We start from the raw sequence: 23,773 nt of genomic DNA on the forward strand, positions 1-23,773 counted from the left end.
AATGAGATGGGACGATAGCATTTCACATCTTGGCGGTCCCCTTTTTTGAATATTGGGACCATGATGGACCTAGTCCAAGAATTCAATACCCCCTCATTGGCCGCTGCTATGCATACTCTTGTAAGGATGGGAGCCCAGAGGTCCAAAGAATGTTTAAAGAAGTCTACTGGGACCCCATCGGGGCCCGGGGCTTCCCCGTTTTGCTTGCTTCCAAAGCTAGAAGCAAGTCGGGTATATCAAAGAGGAGCGGGATTGGATAATGTACTTTTGAAGGGATGCTCTCAGAGCTGTCAATAGGTGAGCCGTTTTTAAAGATCTGGGAAAAATGAGCCACCCAAGTTTCTTCATCGATGGCTACTTCAATCTTAGGGGTGTTATTATCGGTGAGAAACGGTGCTCTAACTGTGCGCCAGAAAGCCTCGCTATTTTTTAATACGGCACTCTTGTGCAGGTCTTCCCACAGTTTCTGCTTCAGATCTTTGATTCTTTGCTTTCGTTCCCTGTTATAGTTACGTCTAAGAGATTGGATTTGTACCTTATCTCTGGGTTTATCGTGTAGTGCAAGTTTTAATTTAGTGAGGGCTACAGTGCAATTGTGGTTAAACCACCCTTTGTTACCGGATTGCTTGGGCGTTATTTTAGACGAGAGTAATCCCTTGATTATAGCTAGGATTTGGTTAAAATTATCAAGGACCTCCTCGTGATCTACCGAAAGGTCCAGGCATTTAATGATGATTATCCACACTATGTGTGGGAGGGTATGCTCAGACGTGAGTCCCTTGCTCATTGCACCGTCAGGATTCAAGCAAGCCGGGCCGAAGAAGGCTGTGATGCCAGAAACCGGTCCCCGGAAGCTTGTATCCTTACCAGTATAAGAATTGGCTTGGTAGTTTGGTTTGTCCTGTTCCCATCATGCACTGGGACAGGAACAGACTAATTTGCATATAGCCAGGTTCTGAGCTGGGATGGTGCATTGAGCTAAAAAACGGTGATGGATTAAAACCATGATCTCTTGACTTGGTAAGAGTATTCTGCATCATTCAGAAACTCTGTCCATCACCACCCCCCTTTTCCAAAATCGGTTTATCCACACTATGTGTGGGAGGGTATGCTTAGAGTGAGTCCCTTGCTCATTGCACCATCAGGATTCAAGCAAGCCGGGCCGAAGAAGGCTGTGTTGCCAGAAACCGGTCCCCGGAAGCTTGTATCCTTACCAGTATAAGAATTGGCTTGGTAGTTTGGTTTGTCCTGTTCCCATCATGCACTGGGACAGGAACAGACTAATTTGCATATAGCCAGGTTCTGAGCTGGGATGGTGCATTGAGCTAAAAAACGGTGATGGATTAAAACCATGATCTCTTGACTTGGTAAGAGTATTCAGCATCATTTAGAAACTCTGTCCATCACCACCCCCCTTTTCCAAAATCATGATGTTAGGATACGCCAGCTTGACCAACTTTTTAGTTATTTCACTCGGGTTAATTTTTTCCCATTTTATTGTGAATCCATTCGATTTGCCTACTTCTAGATTATTCTGGGCGAGGATGTTTACTGTTTCTATATTTTGATTATTATGATTAGGTAGGTGGAATTACAGACTCAATGCTGAGTGGTCACTCAGAGAGTTATCAATAACCTGAAAGTCATTTGCCATCTTTACCAATCCGGGTGACAGGAAGATGTAATCCACGGTGGTTTGGTGGCCTCTGCCCACATAGGTCGGAACTAAATAACCTAGACCCGAGGTTGGACGATTTGCAATTTGCAGGTCTAGTTCACAGAGCGCGCTGTTTAGGGCGTTCCCCGTCTTGCTGTGTGTGAGATGTACTAGCGGGAGGTCAAATTCGTCCACAATTCCGCAGCAATGTGAATTCACCCGTGGGCACGGGTGAAGGTTGAAATCCCCTCCCCATAATACATGGTTTGCCCCATGAGTACCTTTCCTCAGATAGAGTTGGGCTAATCTCTCTTGAACGTCACTGAGAAGAATCAAAAATTGATCTTCATCTAGATTATTATAGAAATTGATAAGAAGAATAGTCTCCTTTTTCGCTAGAGTGAGTGAAAGAATTTGGCAATTAGAGTCATTATGGATGGTGGTCACTTTTAATTGGTGCAGAGTGTTTGCAATATACGTTGTTAAGCCCCTTTTAGGCCTGCCTATTGTGCTACGAACCGCAGGGACAAAAAATGTTTTGAAGCCTTGAAGGTGAAGCTCAGAGGTGGACCATGTCTCCTGCAAGCAGATTATATTATATTGATCCAAAAACTTTTGGGCCGACCCGTCCTCGATCTTGTTGCGGAGGCCTGCTATGTTCCAAAAAAGAATGGATATAGACGATGTATCAACTTTTAATTCTATTTGATCTGTGAGTGAGGGAGAAGGGTTAGATATGGAGCTCTGATGGGGGGATCTTAGATTAGCGGATTCCATGTCAGCTGGTGGTCAATCGACCATCTCGAGCCCGCTAAATCTGTTAGTCGTCGGGATGTTGAACCATGATTCCCAACGGGGCGGTTCTCTGTATGTCATCCTTTGAATGGGGGGCCTCCAATCTCCCCATCCACCACCCTGCTGGCGTGATCCCACTAATTGCCATGAGTAATCTTGTTCGTATTGTCTAGAGGGCCCTTGATGTCCTGTATTATGGAAATCAGTGTATCGGGGAACAGAAGCAGACCATACAGGATCATAGTCCTGGAAAAAACCTTTCGGTTGTCTAGAGGGGTAGAAAAAAGACAATGGTTTGACACTGATACCTCCGTTTTCGCCCGTATCTTCCCAGGAGCAGATATAGTCTGCAATACGAGTGTCCTCGAAGGTAATCAAGATGCAATCCCCAGGGATCGATTTTCTTGCTTTACCCACCCATGGAATCCTCCGAACTGACAAGATCCTTCCATTCCAAGTTGGGGGGAGGGGGCGATTATTCTGTAGCCAGTGTTGTACCTTATTTTTGAGAGACCAGGCTGGTTCCGCGTTGCGGTCCGCGGTTGCTGGAACTCCAGTCATGACCACTACATACGGTGAAGCCTCGGGTGGTAGATCCACAGGGGGTCTACCCTCCCCAGTGCCTCTGGAGGTGTTTCTATGAGCTTTGGGGGCCGGAGGGTCAGGAACGGGTATTAGAGAGGCCGATGATTTTGATGTTAACTTGGGAGTAGCCTTGTTTTTAACCACTGGGTTTGGAGCAGGTGAAATTAATGACTGCGGATTATCTTGTATCAAGGAGGAAGAAACATTTGTCACTATGTTCGAGATGCTCTTAGGGATCAGGCGGGAGGATGATGCAGTTTGGAGTACCTTGTTCTGTTCTGATACGGGTTTTTGGGGAAGATTTAGTGGCTGTGTGGGGGGGGTGATTTATGGGATTGTTTCCCCGTATGTTTTGTGCCCCTGCTGGTTGATTATGTGATAGAATTTTCACGAGTTTACCTAACTGCATCTCCAGCTGGGTTAATCTTTTTTCTATTGGTTGACGAGAAGATTTAAATAGGTCTGCGATCTTCTTTAAGAGCTGGGTGTTTTCGCCATCTCCTGGACCCCTATTAGTAAATGATGCAGTTGGAGAATCTAGGTCAATGAGAGTGGGAGTTTCATGCTCGTTGTGGTGTATTAAAGCAGTGACAACTAGTTGTTCTGCTCTGGGGGGTAGGTTTAGGGGGGCGCTTTGTGTGTGATGTGACAAGTTCAAGCTAGAGTTTATTCGATCGTCTTTTCTCTTGCTTACCGCGCCCTCCCTCCTTCTTCTTTCATTAGAATTCTCCAAGGAGGTCATTTGAGTAGGGGTTTGTGGGGGTAGGTCAGGGGATCTCTCCAGATCGGTGCTTAGCTGTGAATCAGCGAGTTGGGACACGGATAAGTCCACGTTATTTGGCAGGCTTTGCCTCCCACAACGCTCCCTCTCTCCTTCCTTGTTTTTCCCTACCGCAACTGGGGTTCTTGCATCGGCCAGGTTACCCAAGGAGGATCTTTTGGCAAATGCAAGATCTAGTGATACTCTCTCTTCTATCAGTGATATGCTTTGGTCTATGAACGTGTTCGCCTTGGTTATGAACTCATCCATAGGACCAAGCAATTTACCCACGCTGCCCGGGGCCTTGGATTTGTTCCCTCTGGTGACTACCATAATGTTAGGGTAATGGATTATAGAACAGAAAATAAAAAAGGGAAAGGCCCAGTCCAGTCTCGAAAGTCCTCGAACGGCCTCAAACGGCCCGCTCTTAGCCCGCTCTTTGCCCCGGGCTGCGTCCCGCGCTGCGGGAGTACTGATCCTAGATGTAGTGAACGTAGAGGGCGGTGGGCGGGCCAACAGGGAGAGCGGACCGGAAGGTCTCCCACGGTCACGCAGGGACTCCTGGGCAATGGAGTCCCTGCAATGCTCGCAGCCCCGCTGTGCCACTGTCCCAAGCCCAGGTCCTGCGCTGTACTGGTTCTGCTCCCTTGCAGCGTCCAAGGTCCAGCCCCTCACAGAAGCGGCGAGGTTCTGCAGGCGGTGGTGGAGTCCCTAAGAAGCCAGCGCCTCCAGGTAAAAGCGCTTTAAAAAGAGTTTTATGGCGTTTAAAAGAGTTTACATTATCCCCCACCCACTAAAATCCTATACAAATATAAAACCTATAAAAAATTGAATAAATACAAAAATTACCAGATCTTTACCTATACTATCTAAAAAATTATGATAAATAGGACAATATTAAAATATAAAGCGAATGTTCACTGCAGTTGTGATACCTGCTCCACGGCCTCCTCCAGGTTGGACAAGTGAATGCCCTGCCAGGCACGCTTCTCATGGATATCGTCTGAGTCCCAACGAGGTTTCCTCCTGGACTGTGTGGGCAGACTAAGGGGTCCATTAGGATGTTGGGCGGTGGCACCACGGCGGTGCTAACGTCCGCCATATCAGTATAGCAAAACATAGGTCATTTCCCGTCCGCCGCGGAGCGACGCACACCGCCATCAAAGTGCGCCCGCCACCGCGGCAGAGGGAGCCTATGGAGACTCACCACCGTGTGGAATAACGTCCACCCAGTTCCACACATTAGGATGGCCCAAACAGGCAGAAGCACCGCAGCGGAGACACCGCTCAACCGGAGAAGGTGGAAACTCGATAGCGGAGCGCGAGAGCAGAGACCCGGTCCTCTCCACCCGGTCATGAAAGCCATGGACCCAGCCCTACATATGCATCCGGTAATGTACCTGCTACAGCACTACCATCAAATGGGCCACCGCGGACGACGCCGCAGGTACGCAACTACACAAATACAACACACAACACACAGGCTGACACAGGGTGCAATTCTACCACAGACACCCTGCCGGGGGTAACAACGCATCCACAAGGGCACCCACACATGACCCACCTGCTACCAAGTCACGCCACTGCATCCTGCTCACACATGCGCACAATGCAGAAGGCAGGCCCACTACAAGGCATGGGCAGGGCAGAAAAACCACAGGGACACACCACCCCCAACCACACATCAACACACCCCATCAAGTCACAGGCTAGGTGCCCATCCAGTGCACCCCCATGCACACCAACAAGCAACAAGCACAGCTACAAGCAAGCTCAATGCACACCCTGCACTACACAACAAACAACTAGGGAGACAGCCACTGAAGGAGTGGCTGACAAGGAACACACAACACCAGTGCCACGCACACTGAAGGTTGACAATCCTTTCCAGCACATACACACAAAACACACACACACCCTGGGTGTAGGTACAAACATTACTCACACAGAGAAGCCTGAACAGATGCCTGCCCAAAATCACCACACAAACACCACAGGAACACACACAGAACCCCAACAGAAACAGACATACCCTGTCAGCCGCACAGTGAAAACGCAATGGGAGCACAAACACAATATGAGTGCACAACATCATCACTCAGGAACAAAACAAACAAAACATAACACAAATCACACAAGAAGTGCACCTGCACAGTACCACATTGCCACATTAAACCAACCACAGATGCACATGAAATTAAAAATCAACAAACACCAAAGGACATCAGGGGATGCACATCAGACATTGCCAAGCCCACATACACACATGTAGTGTAGTTCCTATATGCGCAATAGGCTCTGCGCATTGGAATAGTATATCCTATAAATTAGACGTAGGACTGAGGTCGACTAGGTCTCTATCGAATATACGAGACTTAATTGTGTGTGCCAGTTAGCTCAGAGGTCACTAGAAACTTTCTTGAATTTACAAGAAGGGATTAGTCTCTAAAAACCGCATAAACATGACAACTTTGTTTCCCCAAGATAAAATGTATTTTCAGAGTCGTGGAAACAATAGATAGATATTTCACTCAGTCAATCGTGCATGCTTCGTTTAACCAGAGGTGCAGAGAAATAGAGAGACTGGTGTTTTCAATAAAAAGGTTTTATTGAACAGTCTTCTTTCTCAAGCATAAGAAATTAACTGCTACAATCATTAAACTGGTAGCAAAGTATAATGCATACAGTGTAAAGAGTAGAATAAAATAATACTGTACGAGCATTGTATGGTTCCTAAACCATAGAAAAATACATAAATAAATAACAAAGCTAAAAAGTACTCAACTGGTGCTTCTAAAATATGCCTACCCTGATGTACCTAACCTAAGCTTAGTACGAGGGAAGAAGTAAGTGAGGTGTAGCATAAAGGTAGTATTCTTTTGCCAAGAATCTGCCCAAGATTTCTCTAAGGGTCTAATCAGCTCCGTACCTCAGCTTAGAATGAAGATGGTCGGTCTCGGGACTCGATTTCCCAACAACCCGCAAGGGTAGCTTGGAAACACTGGAGCTGGATTTCTCGGCAGGAGAAAAGACAGCGTCTCTTTCAGTGCATCTGCTGGAGGGTCGGCTTCCTTCGGCACTTGCTGTAGAAGGGCGCGTCGGGCAAGTAGAAAGTCGAACTTCTCCAAACCACTGTGTGTTTGCTTGGGCGAGTTTAGGCATATTTATACCATGAAGGTGCCGAGTTTAACGTACAGTTGGACATAATAACATCATCAAAGAGTCTCAGTTCTCTGAAAACTCCATGAGTTCTTGGACAAATCAATATTCAAGCAAGGGGAAGTCCCTAGCTGCTGAAGCTGAGTTTTCCAAGAAATCGTTGTAGATTATCGGAACTAGTGGAAGTAGCCCTGCCGTATTTGGACTGCATGAGCTATGCCTAAATATGGTTATGATTTCTATGCCTATATAAGGATATGGTGATTTATACCAATATAAGGGCATGAATCGAGAAACTTACAATAGAGTCCTAAAATAATACATAACACACAGCACTGTATGCACAACAAGCAGGGTGTGCACACCAAGCACAACAGCCACACACAGACATTACTGACACAACCTCAGCACACACACCACTAATCAGCACAGCACAAATACAACAGCACACCCAGGAAGTGAAGCAATAACACAGCCAACACACATACATCCAACACAACAACAACAGGATGCACCACTCTGGGATACAAGAGCAGAACCATATTCATCAGAGCATTGGGCAGCACACACAGCTCAAGTGCACATGACCAATTATCACTGATAAATAGCACAAGAACATCACACATAAACCATTGGGGCAATGTCCAGAGCGGAACATCACTCTAGGCCCAAGAACTGCACCACAAGGCATAGTGTTACAAATGAAGTAGTAGACATGTAAGGGGTGTACCATACAGAAATAGAGGGAGTGCAGACCCACAATGGCTAGGCACAAGTGGCACACATAGGGGATGACATTACACTGCACCCACCATGCCATACAGTAGGGGAAAAGGCACCATGTGCATGCAATGTATGAGAAACACAAACACAATGCCAGTGAGGAGCATCAGGGCCACACAGTCTACACAAACACACTCAAGACACATTGATGATCAAACAAACACAACATTGATGTGCAAGTCACACACTTTGCACACTCATAAGTGACCAAAACAACAAGGAGGAGTCACACAGAACTGCATGGACACACCAACACACTGCACAGTGCACAACAGACAACTCACACAAGTGCATACAATCATTTGCACATGGCAGGACAATCCAAACTACAGGCACACAACTCCTGGGTGACACATGTGTAGCTATCACAATACAGGGGCACACACCTATCCACACCCACTACAAAGTCACACCCTTCACACTGCACACCTCTTCACCACTCAAGAGCACACATCTCATGTAGGCCAGGGGACCAGGACTAAGGACCAACACAAAATGACCATACCATACACAGCTGGGCACATATACAGGAATAACACACATACATCATGACATTGCCCAGACTGCATGCACACCTGTGCACAGCATCACACCCTGCGCTGGCAGTGTCCCGCAACCTGACATGGCAACAATGTAGCCAACAATACCAAACCACTAGAAATAGAACTGCATCACAGGAAAAATAGCCATCACAGATTACACTAGTATCAGTATCTGAATGGACTGAAGGGCCTGTCACCCCTGTTTAAAAATGTAATGCTACCAAAGAGCTTGGCAATGTTGAAGTGACACATAGAGCATGGGGCACAGGCAAACATATGCACACACCAAAATAACTTTAGTCAGCAAGGACACTGACAAAACAGACAACAGGAATAACTGTCTATATTTACATGTTGCACAGATGTGACAGTAGAACAACAGTAGAGATGAGCAAGGCACAACATGCTGATCATATGCAAGATAATCTGCACAGGCAAAGTACAAACAGGATGGCCAGGTCCATGGCAGGTGGCACAGCAACCACATGAGAGGCTGCACAGGGGAGACTCTAACACAGCAGAGCAACAGGGCCAGTGTCCATAGCACAGGGGAGACTCCAACACAGCAGAGCAACTGGGCCAGTGTCCATGGCGCAGGGGAGGGTACAACACAGCAGAGCAACATGGCCAGTGTCCATGGCACAGGTGAGAGTACAACACAGCAGAGCAACAGGGCCAGTGTCCATGGCACAGGGGACAGTGGCAGGGTATGCTCAGACGTGAGTCCCTTGCTCACTTTGCCACTGGATTCAAGCAAGCCGGGCTGAAGACGGCTGGAATGCCAGAAACCGGTCCTCGGAAGCTTGTTTCCGGTCCAGGGAAGACATGGCTTGGCAGTTCGGGCTGGACTGTTCCCATGGGGCACAGGGTCAGACTGATTTGCATATAGCCATGTCTGAACTGGGGTGGCAAAGTGGGCTAAAGAACGGTGATGGTTTAAACCCAGATCTTTTGACTGGGGGTGAGTGTTTGATTGATTCAGATGCTCCGTCCATCACCACCCCCTTTTGTACCACAGGGGAGAGTACAACACATCAGAGCAACAGGGCAGGTGTCCATGGCACAGGGGAGAGTACAACAGAGCAGAGCAACAGGGCCAGTGTCCAGGGCAGGTGGCACAGCAACTACACGAGAGGCTGCACAGTGAGTGTGTTTGACTGTACCCTTCCATGACCAGCAACACACCCAGGTGGCGAACAATGGGCAGGATTAGCACACCTGTATGAGAGACAGGTGTATGAGGGGGACTGCCACTCACATTTGGCTGTCAGGCAGACTTGAAGCTGGCTGCGTGTTGGGGACAGCAGGAACACTTGACTGGGGAGACAGAGGCCCAGGTGATGTAGGGATAGCAGTGGTTTGGCATGCTAGAGGGCTGTTTGGACCAGGTGGAATATTGGCACGAGGAGCTGGAGCAACAGGGCCAGTTTCCATGGCAGGTGGCACAGCAACTTCATGGGAGGCTGCACAGGGGATACTCCAACACAGCAGAGCAACATGGCCTGTGTCCATGGCACAGGGAAGAGTACAACACAGCCGAGCAACAGGGCCAGTGTCCATGGCACAGGTGATAGTACAACACAGCAGAGCAACAGGGCCAGTGTCCAGGGTCGTTGGCACAGCAACTACATGAGAGGCTGCACAGGGGAGACTCCAACACAGCAGAGCAACAGGGTCAGTGTCCATGGCACAGGGGAGAGTACAACACAGCAGAGCAACAGGGCCAGTGTCCATGGCACAGGTTAGAGTACAACACAGCAGAGCAACAGGGCCAGTGTCCAGGACAGGTGGCACAGCAACTATATGAGAGGCTGCACAGGGGAGACCCCAACACAGCAGAGCAACAGGGCCAGTGTCCATGGCACACGTGAGAATACAACACAGCAGAACAACAGGGTCAGTGTTTATGGCACAGGTGAGAGTACAATACATCAGAGCAACAGGGCCAGTGTCCATGGCACAGGGGAGAGTACAACACAGCAGAGCAACAGTGCCAGTGTCCAGGGCAGGTGGCACAGAAACTACATCAGAGGCTGCACAGGGGATCCTCCAACACAGCAGAGCATGACCATGACCAGCAACACACCCAGGTGGCAAACAATGGGCAGGATTAGCACACCTGTATGAGAGACAGGTGTATGAGGGGGACTGCCACTCACTTTTGGCTATCAGGCGGACTTGAAGCTGGCTGTGTGTTGGGGACAGCAGGAACACTTGACTGGGGAGTCAGAGGCCCAGGTGATGTAGGGCTAGCAGTGGTTTGGCATGCTGGAGGGCTGTTTGGACCAGGTGGAATATTGGCACGTGGAGCTGGAGTCATGCAGACCTGTGACACAGTGTGGGTGGGAGAGGTTTGAGGGGTCCCCTTCTACTTTTTGGGAATACAAAATGGCTTCCCTGTTTTGGGGTTAATGGGAACTGGTGATGACACAACAGACACACACACTAACTGCCCCGCATCAGGTGCAGACACTGGCACTACCTCTGGTGACGTGCTGGATCCTGTGGAACGCCTTGTCTGGCTACGCCTCTGGACCACCTTCCCCTGCTTGCCAGATGACCCACTTACAGTGCCCTCCTTTGCTTCTTTGCCAGGTGTCCCACTTACAGTGCCCTCCTTTGCCTCTTTGCCAGGGCTAGCACCTACAGTGCCCGCCTTTACCTGCTTCACTGGGCTTGGAATTGGAGTTGATGTGGTGGGGGGATGTGGTCCTGTGCCCTTACTAGGTGCACCTTTGCCATACATCACCTCCTCAGTGGGAACAGACACTGCACGCCTAGCTGTCCTTTGCTGGTGATGCCTCTGAGGCATGTGAGCCTGATGTCAGCCTCATTGCTTTTTTGGCCTTACTCTTCCCTGATCGGCTCTTGTCTTTGCATTCTGGGGTGGCTCTTCTCTTCTGTGGGGATGGTGTCTATGGGCGGGGCCGCTTGGGTTGTGTCTGCTGTGTGCTCCTTGTGCTGTATCATGTCTGTGACGCATGCGAACCGTGCTCACTGTCATCTGATGTGGCCACTGACTTGGGGGTGGACAAAGGCACCTGAGCAGGAATGGGAGCATGTGCCTGTTGAAGGGCAGATGTCACTGCGGATGACAAAGATTGGACTGTACGGTGTAGCCCACCCACGTCAGAGTGTATGCCCTCTATGTAGGCAACCAGCTTGCCTAATTTCTTGTCATGGTCACTGAAGGCATTGAGCAGGGCAGTCTGGCCCACACAAAGCTGGTACAGGAGCTCTATAGACTCTGCACTGAGGGCAGCAGGGGGGACAGGTGCAGGCTCAGCGGTGCCAGGTATGAATGTTACTCGTCCCCTCTTACTGACACGGACACGGGCAGCACCAGATGAAGTGGATGGGAGGCTGGGCACTGGCTGCTGTGTGGTAGATGATGTTGCAGACTCCCCATCCCCTGTGCCTGCCAACATGGATGCATCACCGCTGGCATCAGATGAAGTAGTACTCTGTGTCTCAGCCACGGATACCTCCTGCATACTACGGTCCCCCTTAGATGCGCTGGTGAGCTCTGTGTCACTGGCCTCCGGTGCAGCTGTGGTGCTACTCTCGCCACCACTGGTTTCCGGCTCCCGTTCCTCCATGTCCACTGGTGAATATGCATGAGAGACAGATACAGGGTTGTGTTAGTGTCATCATCAGGACAAAGCAATCTAATCAATGCAGTACAGGAGATGCCCAAATCAACATGGTGACCACCACACCCTGCAATCACATTGCAGAAACACACTACATAGACCACAGCGGTGCCTGTAACCCTGAATATATGCCATGACTGTGCCATGTTGAGGCCACACAGCACAACACCCTGCCCGTGGATGAAGTGTGCCAGACACACAACTTGCCCTGCCCACACCTAGGGACATGATGTGGGGACAACACTCATTGCCACTGACAGACCTCAGGGAACAGGAAGGGACAACACACACACCTATTAGGACATGACAGTCCACAATGCCAAGTAGGCCATACCAAGCACCATGTGATACTCTGGGGCACCTTGTTGTTAGATGTGTGGGCCCTCACCGATCATGGTGCATGCAAAGTAGGCATACATGAAGTCACACTCAGATAGTGGACCCTGCTGTTCACTTCCTAATAGATTCCACATACTATCCCAATGCTGAATGACCATGTAGATCCTAACACATCTGTCCAAGGGAATGCACAACAGGGAGGATCATCTTTGTATGGCCAGTTTGGCCCAATGCCTTACACTAGCACACATCCCAGCAGCCACTCACAGCACAGCATCACCACACGAACATCACATTGGTCACCGCTACCACAGGCCCTGTACACATGCATCCGCTCTCAGTCAAAGTCACCCTCCCCAAATACTCACCCCTGCCTTGCTGGCGATGCTCCTTCAGATGTGCATCCAGCTCCGGATGAGTCACTGCCAATATGCGGACCATCAGTGGTGTTACGTTGGGCTGTGCCAAACGCCCAGTGCATGGTAGCAGCCCCAATGTCATCTCTGCCACGTTCTTTGCCTGCCGGCTGATGTCGTCCCACCTCTTGTGGCAGTGGGTACGTCGTCGGTTGGATACCCCCAGGGCTCGCACCTTTGCTGCAATAGCCCTCCACACGGCCTTACGCTGGTGTACCTTGAGCTGCAGGTATGGGAGAAAAGAACGGTACATTACCAGTTGCACAGTGTCAAGTACCAACATCTATCAGTCCAGTAGCAAGACACAGACTCAGGACCTATTGTAATCTCCCACCATCCCAAACTGGGGGACACCTCACAAGGGCACTCTGCAGATGTGATTGCATGCATACATGAGGACGTAGAGGGTCAATGATAATCTCACACGCATGCAGGATGACTGCACTCAACTCCCTCAGTGGCTTGCAGACATCACCAGTCCCATGCATGTCTGCCCACTACATACATCACATATCTACCTGTGTCTGTGTGTAGAAGCACTGTGTGCATGACTGGGCAGCATTCAATGAGCATGTCCTGTGAACATATGTGTTTGTAATGTGTATGGCCTCGGGGCACATGGACTCACCAACAACATAGCCATCTACAGAAGTGTATTTGTGTGCAATTATACAGGTCTGAGATGGTGCATATCTACCATTCAGTGTGAATGAACAGGAGCAAGGACCATGTAAGTTTGGTGATGTGTTCTCGTTTGGGTGGGCAGGCACTGGGCCTAGTCTCTGGGTTCACACTGAGTCTGACAACAGTGGCATACAGAAACATTCACCTGAGCAATTGCAGTCCTGGCACCTACATGTCCAACATCCTGTGACTCTGTATTGCTGATAATGTACCACACTCCACTAACACATACAACTGCAGGCAGGGAAAACAGTGACATTGGGACACACACACTCCCTCGCCCTGGAGACAGCTTGTTTGTATATGACACAACCCCACACCCTCAGGCATATACTGCAGCAGCACAACTACATGTCTGCCACCCCCCCGGCCCTACAGCTCCCTTAATGATGACTTACCACTACATTGGGGCCACCATACAGCCTTGGGTACTGTGCCAGCACCTAATCCACTAGGAGCTCCAGCTCCTCGTTTGTGAATGGACTGGCACAGATCTTCTCTGTCCTTGCCATCCCTGTGGAAATGAAACACCTGTGGTGGAAGTTAGTGGTGAGGGGTCCCAGGCAGCAGGCACTTGAGGCAGCAGCAGGAGAGGGTCCCAGGCAGCAAGCACTTGAAGCAGCAGCAGGAGAGGGTCCCAGCCAACATGCACTTGGGGCAGCAGCAGGAGAGGGTCCCAGGCAGCAGGCACTTGAGGCAGGAGCAGGAGAGGGTCCCAGGCAGCAGGCTCTGTGAGCAGTGGAAATGTGAGGCTCAATCCCACAGATTTAGAGCCCCCTGGGGTCGCTTGTGAGGCAGACCTGGTTTTCCAGGTCTACCTCATTCAAAAGCATCCAATGACCGATTCCGCGGTGGCGGAGCACGCCTTCCGCGATTTTCAAAACTGCATCATGCCACCACAATCATCGCTCCCATTGGCTGTAGGCAATGCTCCATGGTGGTGATGCACTGCAGGGGCCCGGGGTGCGCTACCGCGATGGTGCATCGTTTAAAAGCATCCAATGACCGATTACATGGCGGAGGAGCACGACTTCCGCGATTTTCAAAACTGCATCATGCCACCGCAATCATCGCTCCCATTGGCAGTAGGCAATGCTCCATGGTGGTGATGCACCACAGGGGCCCGGGGTGCGCTACCGCGATGGTGCATCATTCAAAAGCATCCAATGACCGCTTCCGCGGTGGCGGAGCACGCCTTCCGCGCTTTTCAAAACTGCATCATGCCACCACAATCTTCGCTCCCATTGGCTGTAGGCAATGCTCCATGGTGGTGATGCACCGCAGGGGCCCGGGTTGCGCTACCGCGATGGTGCATCGTTCAAAAGCATCCAATGACCGCTTACGCGGCGGAGGAGCACGCCTTCGGCGATTTTCAAAACTGCATCATGCCACCGCAATCATCTCTCCCATTGGCAGTAGGCAATGCTCCATGGCGGTGATGCACCACAGGGGCCCGGGGTGCGCTACCGCAATGGTGCATCATTCAAAAGCATCCATTGACCGCTTATGCGGCAGAGGAGCACGCCTTCCGTGATTTTCAAAACTGCATCATGCCACCACAATCATCGCTCCCATTGGCTGTAGGCAATGCTCCATGGCGGTGATGCACCGCAGGGGCACGGGGTGCGCTACCGCAATGGTGCGTCGTTCAAAAGCATCCAATGACCGCTTATGTGGTGGCAGAACATGCTTTCCGTGATTTCCAAAACTGCATCATGCCACCGCAATCATCTCTCCCATTGGCTGTAGGCAATGCTCCATGGCGGTGATGCACCGCAGGGGCCCGGGCGGAGCAGGCCCACCGCCATCTAGCCATGTCTCCATGCCAATATCTACCGCACTTGTGAAGGGGGTGGTGCTGGTGTCACACCGCCGTGGCCAGACGGTAGCTACCGTAATTTGGGTGGCAGAGCATGCCCACCACCATCTAGTCATGTCTCCATGCCAATGGCTACCGCACTTGTGAAGGGGGTGGTGCTGGTGTCACACCACCATGGCCAGGCGGTAGCTACCGCGATTTGGGTGGCGGAGCATGCCCACCACCATCTAGCCATGTCTTCATGCCAATGGCTACCGCACTCGTGAAGGGGGTGGTGCTGGTGTCACATCGCCGTGGCCAGGCGGTAGCTACCACAATTTGGGGCACATGAAATGGCAATGTCTCTGTGAGCAGTGGAAATGTGAGGCTCAATCCCACAGATTTAGAGCCCCCTGGGGTCGCTTGTGAGGCAGACCTGGTTTTCCAGGTCTAACTCATTCAAAAGCATCCAATGACCGATTCCGCGGTGGCGGAGCACGCCTTCCGCGATGTTCAAAACTGCATCATGCCACCACAATCATCGCTCCCATTGGCTGTAGGCAATGCTCCATGGTGGTGATGCACTGCAGGGGCCCGGGGTGCGCTACCGCGATGGTGCATCATTTAAAAGCATCCAATGACCGATTACATGGCGGAGGAGCACGACTTCCGCGATTTTCAAAACTGCATCATGCCACCACAATCATCACTCCCATTGGCTGTAGGCAATGCTCCATGGCGGTGATGCACCGCAGAAGCACGGGGTGCGCTACCGCAATGGTGCGTCGTTCAAAAGCATCCAATGACCGCTTATGTGGTGGCAGAACATGCTTTCCGTGATTTCCAAAACTGCATCATGCCACCGCAATCATCTCTCCCATTGGCTGTAGGCAATGCTCCATGGCGGTGATGCACCGCAGGGGCCCGGGGTGCGCTACCGCGATTTGGGTGGCGGAGCAGGCCCACCGCCATCTAGCCATGTCTCCATGCCAATATCTACCGCACTTGTGAAGGGGGTGGTGCTGGTGTCACACCGCCATGGCCAGGCGGTAGCTACCGTAATTTGGGTGGCGGAGCATGCCCACCACCATCTAGTCATGTCTCCATGCCAATGGCTACCGCACTTGTGAAGGGGGTGGTGCTGGTGTCACACCACCATGGCCAGGCGGTAGCTACCGCGATTTGGGTGGCGGAGCATGCCCACCACCATCTAGCCATGTCTTCATTCCAATGGCTACCGCACTCGTGAAGGGGGTGGTGCTGGTGTCACATCGCCGTGGCCAGGCGGTAGCTACCGCAATTTGGGGCACATGAAATGGCAATGTCCATCGTGAACACTGCATCAGTTCACAGCAGCAATATGGTTGAGGGCACATCATTGTGCACACCATCCCATTATTCCATATGATCCAGAGATGGACGCACGCTATGTGTGACACACATTGGTCTGTGGTCCCTGTCATGTCACTTATGCATTGGATGCTTGATGTTGCTTGACAGTGTTGAGCTGGTGTCAATATTGTGTAACAAATCAATGTGTTGTGGGTCTGTGCTGACCTTGGCAAGGCTTGTCTCACTGTATGGTGTTGTTACTTACTTGTACTTTCATATCAGCTCATGCACACAAGTGACAGTTCTCTAGCTACTGTGATCATTGCGTTGTAAATGTGTGCCAAGTTCGCTTGATGCATTGAGGTGTGACAGGTACAGCAGATGGATATGAGACAGTCATGGTCATTTTACACACATTGGTGGATGGTACGGTACGAGCCGTGCACATGTGAAAGGTGGGGTTCAGTATGTGTGCATTCACATTGACCTATGTGTTGTTTGCGGCACTTGTGTATTGTAAATGGAGAGGTGTGCCCTCTGTGTGTCTCAAATGTCCGCCCATGTAACCTGGTGTGCCACGCATCTCTCATGGCAGTCATTGTATTTCTGTGACACACTTAATGGTATGTGCTGTGGCCATCTCATGATGGTTGTCTTTGACATTTGTCCATTTATATCTCAACTAGGAGGAGGCCTAATTACATATGTCACCTGAAAGTGCTGGAGGACATGGAGGATATAGCGATCATTCGCAAATTCCGCATCGACAGACCGAGACTGAAGACCCTTTTTGATCTGTTGGAGCCCCACCTGCAGCCTTATCGCCACTACCCAACAGCATTCACACCCACATACAAGGTGATGGCAGCCCTCCACTTTTTGTAACTGGTTCCTTCCAGGAGACCGTGGCCAGCACTGCAGGAATGTCACAACTTGCAGTCATGATGATCTATAAGGATCGATACATACATTTCCCCAGGGGAGCAAAATTGGCCGGTGTGAAAGGTGACTTCTATCCCCTTGGGCACATCCCCTATGTTGTTGGTGCCATCAATTGCACCCATGTAGGTCTGGTGGCACTTCAGGCGCGTGAGCACATTTTTAGAAATCGTAAACATTATCATTCTATCAATGTGCAGGTGGTGTGCCTTGCGGATATGATCATATCACATGTATGTGCGAGATTCCATGGCTCAGCCCATGACTTGTACATCCTGAGGAACAGCATGGTACCCCGGATGATGGTAAATCTGCTTCTCGAGCGTGCTTGGATTGTGGGTGAGTATGCCTGGTGATATGGCATGCTGTGTGTGTGACCTGCTGCCCTCTGCCTGTGCAACATTGCAATGTGTGTTTGTCATTCACAGGTGACTGTGCATATCCCAGCCGACCATGGCTGCTGAGCCCACTACGGAATCGCAGGACCCGGCTGACGTCAGGTACAATGAGGCGCATGGCAGGACCCGACGTGTCATTGAGCGGACTTTTGGCCTGCTCAAGTCAAGATTCCGCTGCCTTGATAGGACTGGAGGTGCACTGTCATACTCGCCTGGGAAGGTCTGTAAGATCATTGTGGCATGCTGTATGCGCCACAACATGGCCATTCATAAGGGGATTCCCCTGCACCTGGATGATGGTGAGGACCCAAGGCCATCTCCTGTTCAGGGCCCTGAGTCGAGTGATGAGGACAGCCGAGAGCCGCTACTTCACTTGAAGGTGGGTGACGAGGTACGACTTGTACATTGTCTGGTGTGATTGCTGTTGTTGTGAAGGGCTATGCACGGATGGTACAGACAGGCACATGTAGAGTCACCTGTGTGTGGAAATGTGGAAGTGACATTTCACATGTGAAGGTATACAGAACTCTGTTCGTTGCCACTTGCTGCACATTGTGTTGTCTGCCTGTAGACTTATGTGGATGTTTGGTGTTGTGTTATGTCTGTGATGCCATACTAACGCCAGTGACTGTTGTTCTGTTGTTTCTCCCTAGGTGCCTCAAAATTATCCAGGCCTACATACTGTACATCTTTTGGATACATCATGGACATTTTCAAAATGGTAAATATTGCACTAAAGACAAAGCTGCACCAATTGAAGTATGTAAAGTATTTTATTTACAAAGTTGACATGTGAGGTGTGCGGGCATATTTACATGAATGTGGTGATGGAGCAGTGAGTTGACAGTCATGATAGATGAGATGCAAGAGTAGACACCACATGGATGTGGTACCCAGTCCAACAGACAGGTGTTATTCACAAGGCGGTGTGGGGAAGGACAGTCCAAACAGTCAATGCAGTGGGGAAGAGGGTTGCCATCAGGGCTGGCTCAGTGACTGGCGTGTGGCTAGTGCTTTGCCTCCAGAGACTCCCAGGCTCTTCTTTGGACGCCCTCTTGATCACTTTGGCGGGGGGACCTGCTCCATGGCCAGCGGCATCTGAGGACTCACCCCTCTCTGTGGCCGCAGGGGAAGATGGTGCACTGTCATCCTGCAGCACAACAGAGGGGGCGGAGGTGTTGTTTGGGACGCAGGCCTGTCCCTCAGTAATGCCACTTGGTGGGCCATGAGGTCCACCATTTGCCCAATGCGTGTGTCGATGGACCTCATCAGCCGGATGAGCTCACGTAATAGTTCCTCAGACTGGTCACTTTGTCCCTGGACCTGTTTATATGCCCATATGACTCTGGTGAAGTGGTCCAGGGATGGTGTGCCAACCCCCCGAGGTCTGGGGGTGACCCTGGACCTTCCACCTGCCCTGCTGCCACGGTCATGTTGCCTCGCCACTGGTGGTCCACATACACTCTCCCTGCCCTCCACAGTTATTGGTGTGTCCTGGTCATCCCCTGGGACAGGGAGGTGCTGCAGGTGATGGTAGTGGTGGAGGTGGCAGCAGTGGAGGCACAGGCTGTGACTGCAGGGGTCTGCTGTGCTGTTGTTGTTGCAGCAGGCGTGGTGGTGGTGAGGATGTGGGCCTGGGACCTGTTGTTCCCTGGCACACCAGATGGGCCGGCCTGGAACTCATCGTCCAAACTATCCTGGGAGTCAACATTCAAGAGTCCTTATACCGGGGGATACCGGGGGTGGAGACTGGCTCTGCTGGTTGTTGTTGTCCTGAGCAGTGAGTTCTTCATCACCTGTGGATTAGATGGGAAATGGTCAGTGTTGGGCACAGTGCAAGTATTCTGTTAGCTGTGTGTCATTGACTTTCTGTACACTACACAATTGAGAGATCTTCACTATTATTGTTGATTGCAATACTGGGTGTAAATACATGGTGCAGAGGAACATCAATTACTCATTGTTAGAAGCGGCTGTCTCTAGTTGGCAGAGGTATACACTTCTGACAAATAGGGACACACCTTTTCTAGTCAGGGCAAGGGGATCACACACTTAGATAACCCCTGCTCACCCCCTTGGTAGCTTGGCAAAGCAGACAGGCTTATCTCAGAGGCAGTGCGTTAAGCATTTATGACCACATACAGTAATAAAGTGAATACACTACAAATGGACACGACACAGTAGGATTATAAAAATAAGGATTTTTATATAAGGCTTATCACAAGACCAAATAACGACAAAAATATACCACAATCTTAATAAATACTCTTGGAAGGAAAAATAATAGTTCAAGCACGGTTTCTTCTTAGCACAAAGTCTTTAGTATTAAAAGCAACTCTTCTTCTTCAAGACACAGTTCCTGGCAACAATGTAACCCACACGGGAGTCACACGACGTCGAGGCAAAGTTAATCCAAAGGTTCGGCGTCGACCGCGAGGAGCACTACGTCGAGCCCGGAGTCGCACAGACCCCAACAACACAGTACCTTGGAAAAGTGAAGCACTCGATGATCAGCGGCGTCGAGATGTTCGGCGTCGCGTCTTCGGCGTCGATCGGGCCTCGGAGTCGGGGCGATCTGCAGCGGCGTCGACCGAAGTCAGGCAGGAGCAGCGCTCACGAGATGAAGCAGGATACGGCGTCGTCGATGTCGATGTTGCAAGAGTGAGCAGCGCTCACGGCGTCGAGAGGGCTCGAAGTCGATGCGATCAGCAGCGGTGCAGACACGAGGTCACTTGGAGCTGGAGCCGAACTCACTACTCACTGGCGTTGTTGCTGGCGTCGATCGGGCCCGGCGTCAACGTCGAGGGAGCGGGACACTGGAGCCGTTACTCACGATGTCGAGCTGGATTCGGCGGTGTCCGTCGGCGTCGAGATTGCTGGATTCTTTCAGAGGTGCTGGATTCACAAGTTCCAGCAAACAGCCCTTTAAGCAGATGAAGTCCTTTAGCCCTGTGACTTCAACAGGAGACTGGCACTCTTCCAGCCCTTGGAGATTTTCTTAGCAGAGATTGAGAATACACACACAGTTCCTCTCTCCTGGTTCCTTGGCAAAAATAAAGAAGCAATGCAGGATTCCCCCAACAAACAGCACTCTGGCAGAAGGGGTAGGCAGTCCTTAGATCAGCAGGCTTCTTGTCCTTGGTTCAGGTTTCCTTGTCAGAAGTGATCTAAATTCTTGGTTCAGGGGTCCTTCTCTTATACCCCTTTTTGGCTTTGATCCCTTTGTCCATGCCGGGGAATTTCCCCCCATCTTGGGTTTGTTGTGGGTGTTGCCAGGCCGAAGCACCTGGCCTATTCACTGTGCAGGGCAGAGTCTTCAGCCGCCCAGCAGGAGCGGAGCCAGCATTGTCACTGGCAGGGGCAGGGCCATCAGTTGCCCGGCAGGAGGTGGGCCAGGAAAGTCCCAGGCAGGCACAGAGTCATCAGCCGCCCGGCAGGGGGGCGGAGCCAGCATTGTATCAGGCAGGGCAGGCTATCAGGAGCTACTCTTCCCCTACTCTCAATGCAAATGTCCCACTCACCCCACACTGACTCATTCAGACCTCTGGAGCCACCCAGCTCGCAGAGACCGGTAGACAGTTAGACAAGAAAATAGCTACTTTCTAAAAGTGCTATTTTCAAACACAGAGTCCAAAAACCATCCACACAAACGGATGCGTTATTAAACCCTGAGTTCAGGGATACCAAACTCGACATTGCACCATGCTCCCCGAGCCCGCTAGGATTATAGCATTATTAATCCTGGCAGCCCATTCTAACTGATGGAGAGCAGGTAACCTTACAATAGTGAAAAACGAATATGGCTGTAATTCACTATTAGGACATGCCAACCTTGTCAGGCTTGTCCTACCTTATGCTTACAATGCACACTGCCCGTGGGCCTACCATAGGGGTGACTAACATGAAGTTAAGGGAAGGTTTAGGGACTGGCAAGTAGGTGCACTTGCACAGTCTGCGTGACAGTACCAGACTGCACGTGGTCTAGCAATGGTAGACCTTCAGACATACTTTTACTAGGCCGCTCTTGTGGGTGGCACAACACGTGCTGCAGGCCCACTAGCAGCATTTGTATTTACAAGCCCTGGCACTCCTGGTGCACTCTACTAGGGACTGACAGTAAACCAAATAAGCCAAACATGGAATTCAATCAATACAGCAATTTCACCTAGGGAGCACTTGCACTGTGGCACTGATCGGCAGTGGCACAGTGCCCAAAGCATTTACCAGCAAAAACATCGTAAACAGAGGAGGCAAACAGAAAAAATGGAGGAGAGACTCATACCAATGATGCCAGGTCTAACACGTGTCCCCTCCAGCTGAAATGTGGGGAGAACTACCCTTACCCTAGGGAGTCCTCATCACTAAGGCGGAAAAATCTGGACAGACCATCAGCATTGGCGTGATCCGTGCCAGGGCGGTGTTCCACCGTGAAGTCCATCCCCTGTAGGGAAATGGACCACCTCAACAGCTTTGGATTCTCACCCCTCATCTGCATCAACCATCTGAGGGGCCTGTGGTCTGTCTGAACCCGGAAGTGAGTCCCAAAGAGGTAGGGTCTTAGCTTCTTCAGCGCCCAGACCACAGCAAATGCTTCTCTCTCTATCGCACTCCACCTCTGTTCCCTGGGAAGTAACCTCCTACTGATGAAGGCTACAGGTAAGTCTCGGCCCTCTTCATTCACCTGAGCTAGAACAGCCCCCACGCCATGCTCTGAAGCGTCCGTCTGGACAACAAATTCTTTAGAAAAGTCGGGTGCCTGGAGTATGGGTGCTGTGCACATTGCAGTTTTCAGGGTGTCAAAGGCCGTCTGACAGGCGTCAGTCCAGATCACAAGTCTTGGCTGCTTCCTGGAAGTCAGCGAAGTCAAGGGGTGCACAATGTTACCATAATCCTTGACGAACCTCCTGTAGTAACCCGTGAGACCCAAGAAGGCTCTCACCTGAGTCTGGGTTTTGGGCGGTGCCCATGCCAGGATGGTATCAATCTTGGGTTGCAGGGGGGCCACCTTGCCGCTCCCTACTTGGTGCCCCAAGTACACCACTGAACCCTGCCCAATCTGGCACTTCCTGGCTTTGATTGTGAGGCCTGCTCTGCGCAGGGCCAACAACACTTCCTGGAGGTGGCGCAAGTGTTCCTCCCAGCTGGCGCTGAACACTGCGATGTCGTCCAGGTAGGCGGCATTGAAATCCTCCAGTCCAGCCAAGACCTGGTTGACCAACCTCTGGAAGGTGGCAGGGGCATTCTTCATCCCAAAGGGCATAACCCGGAACTGGTAGTGCCCATCTGGTGTGGAGAATGCTGACCTCTCTTTTGCCCCATCAGTCAAGGCGATCTGCCAGTACCCAGACGTTAGGTCAAACGTACTAAGGTACCGGGCAGCCCCCAACCGATCTATGAGCTCATCAGCTCTGGGGATGGGGTGCGCGTCAGTCTTGGTGACTGAATTGAGTCCTCGGTAATCCACACAGAACCGAAGTTCCGGAAAAAGCACCAGGCGCTGCAGCCTTTGGGACCAAGACCACTGGGCTGGCCCAAGGACTGCTAGAGGACTCAACCACCCCTAAGGCAAACATTTTGGAGACCTCCTCCTTGATGTATGCTCTGACCTTGTCAGTCACTCTGTAAGCCTTGTGCTTGACAGGAGTGCTGTCCCCGGTGTCCACATCATGGACACACCACTGAGTGACACCAGGAATCAAGGAAAACAGATCAGGGAACTGTCCCAACAATTGGCGACAATCCTGCTGCTGTTCAGGGGTCAGGGTGTCAGAGAGGACCACACCATCCACTGACCCATCTTGCTCTTTTGCAGACAGGAGGTCAGGAAGAGGCTCACTCTCCTCCTCCATTCCAGCATCTGTAGCTAGGAGCATGCCCACTTTGGACCTTTCTAAGTGGGGCTTCAACCGGTTGACATGCAGGACCCGCAAGGG

Source organism: Lissotriton helveticus, chromosome 3_1 (assembly GCF_964261635.1).
Source record: "Lissotriton helveticus chromosome 3_1, aLisHel1.1, whole genome shotgun sequence".
NCBI classification, from domain to species: Eukaryota; Metazoa; Chordata; class Amphibia; order Caudata; family Salamandridae; genus Lissotriton; species Lissotriton helveticus.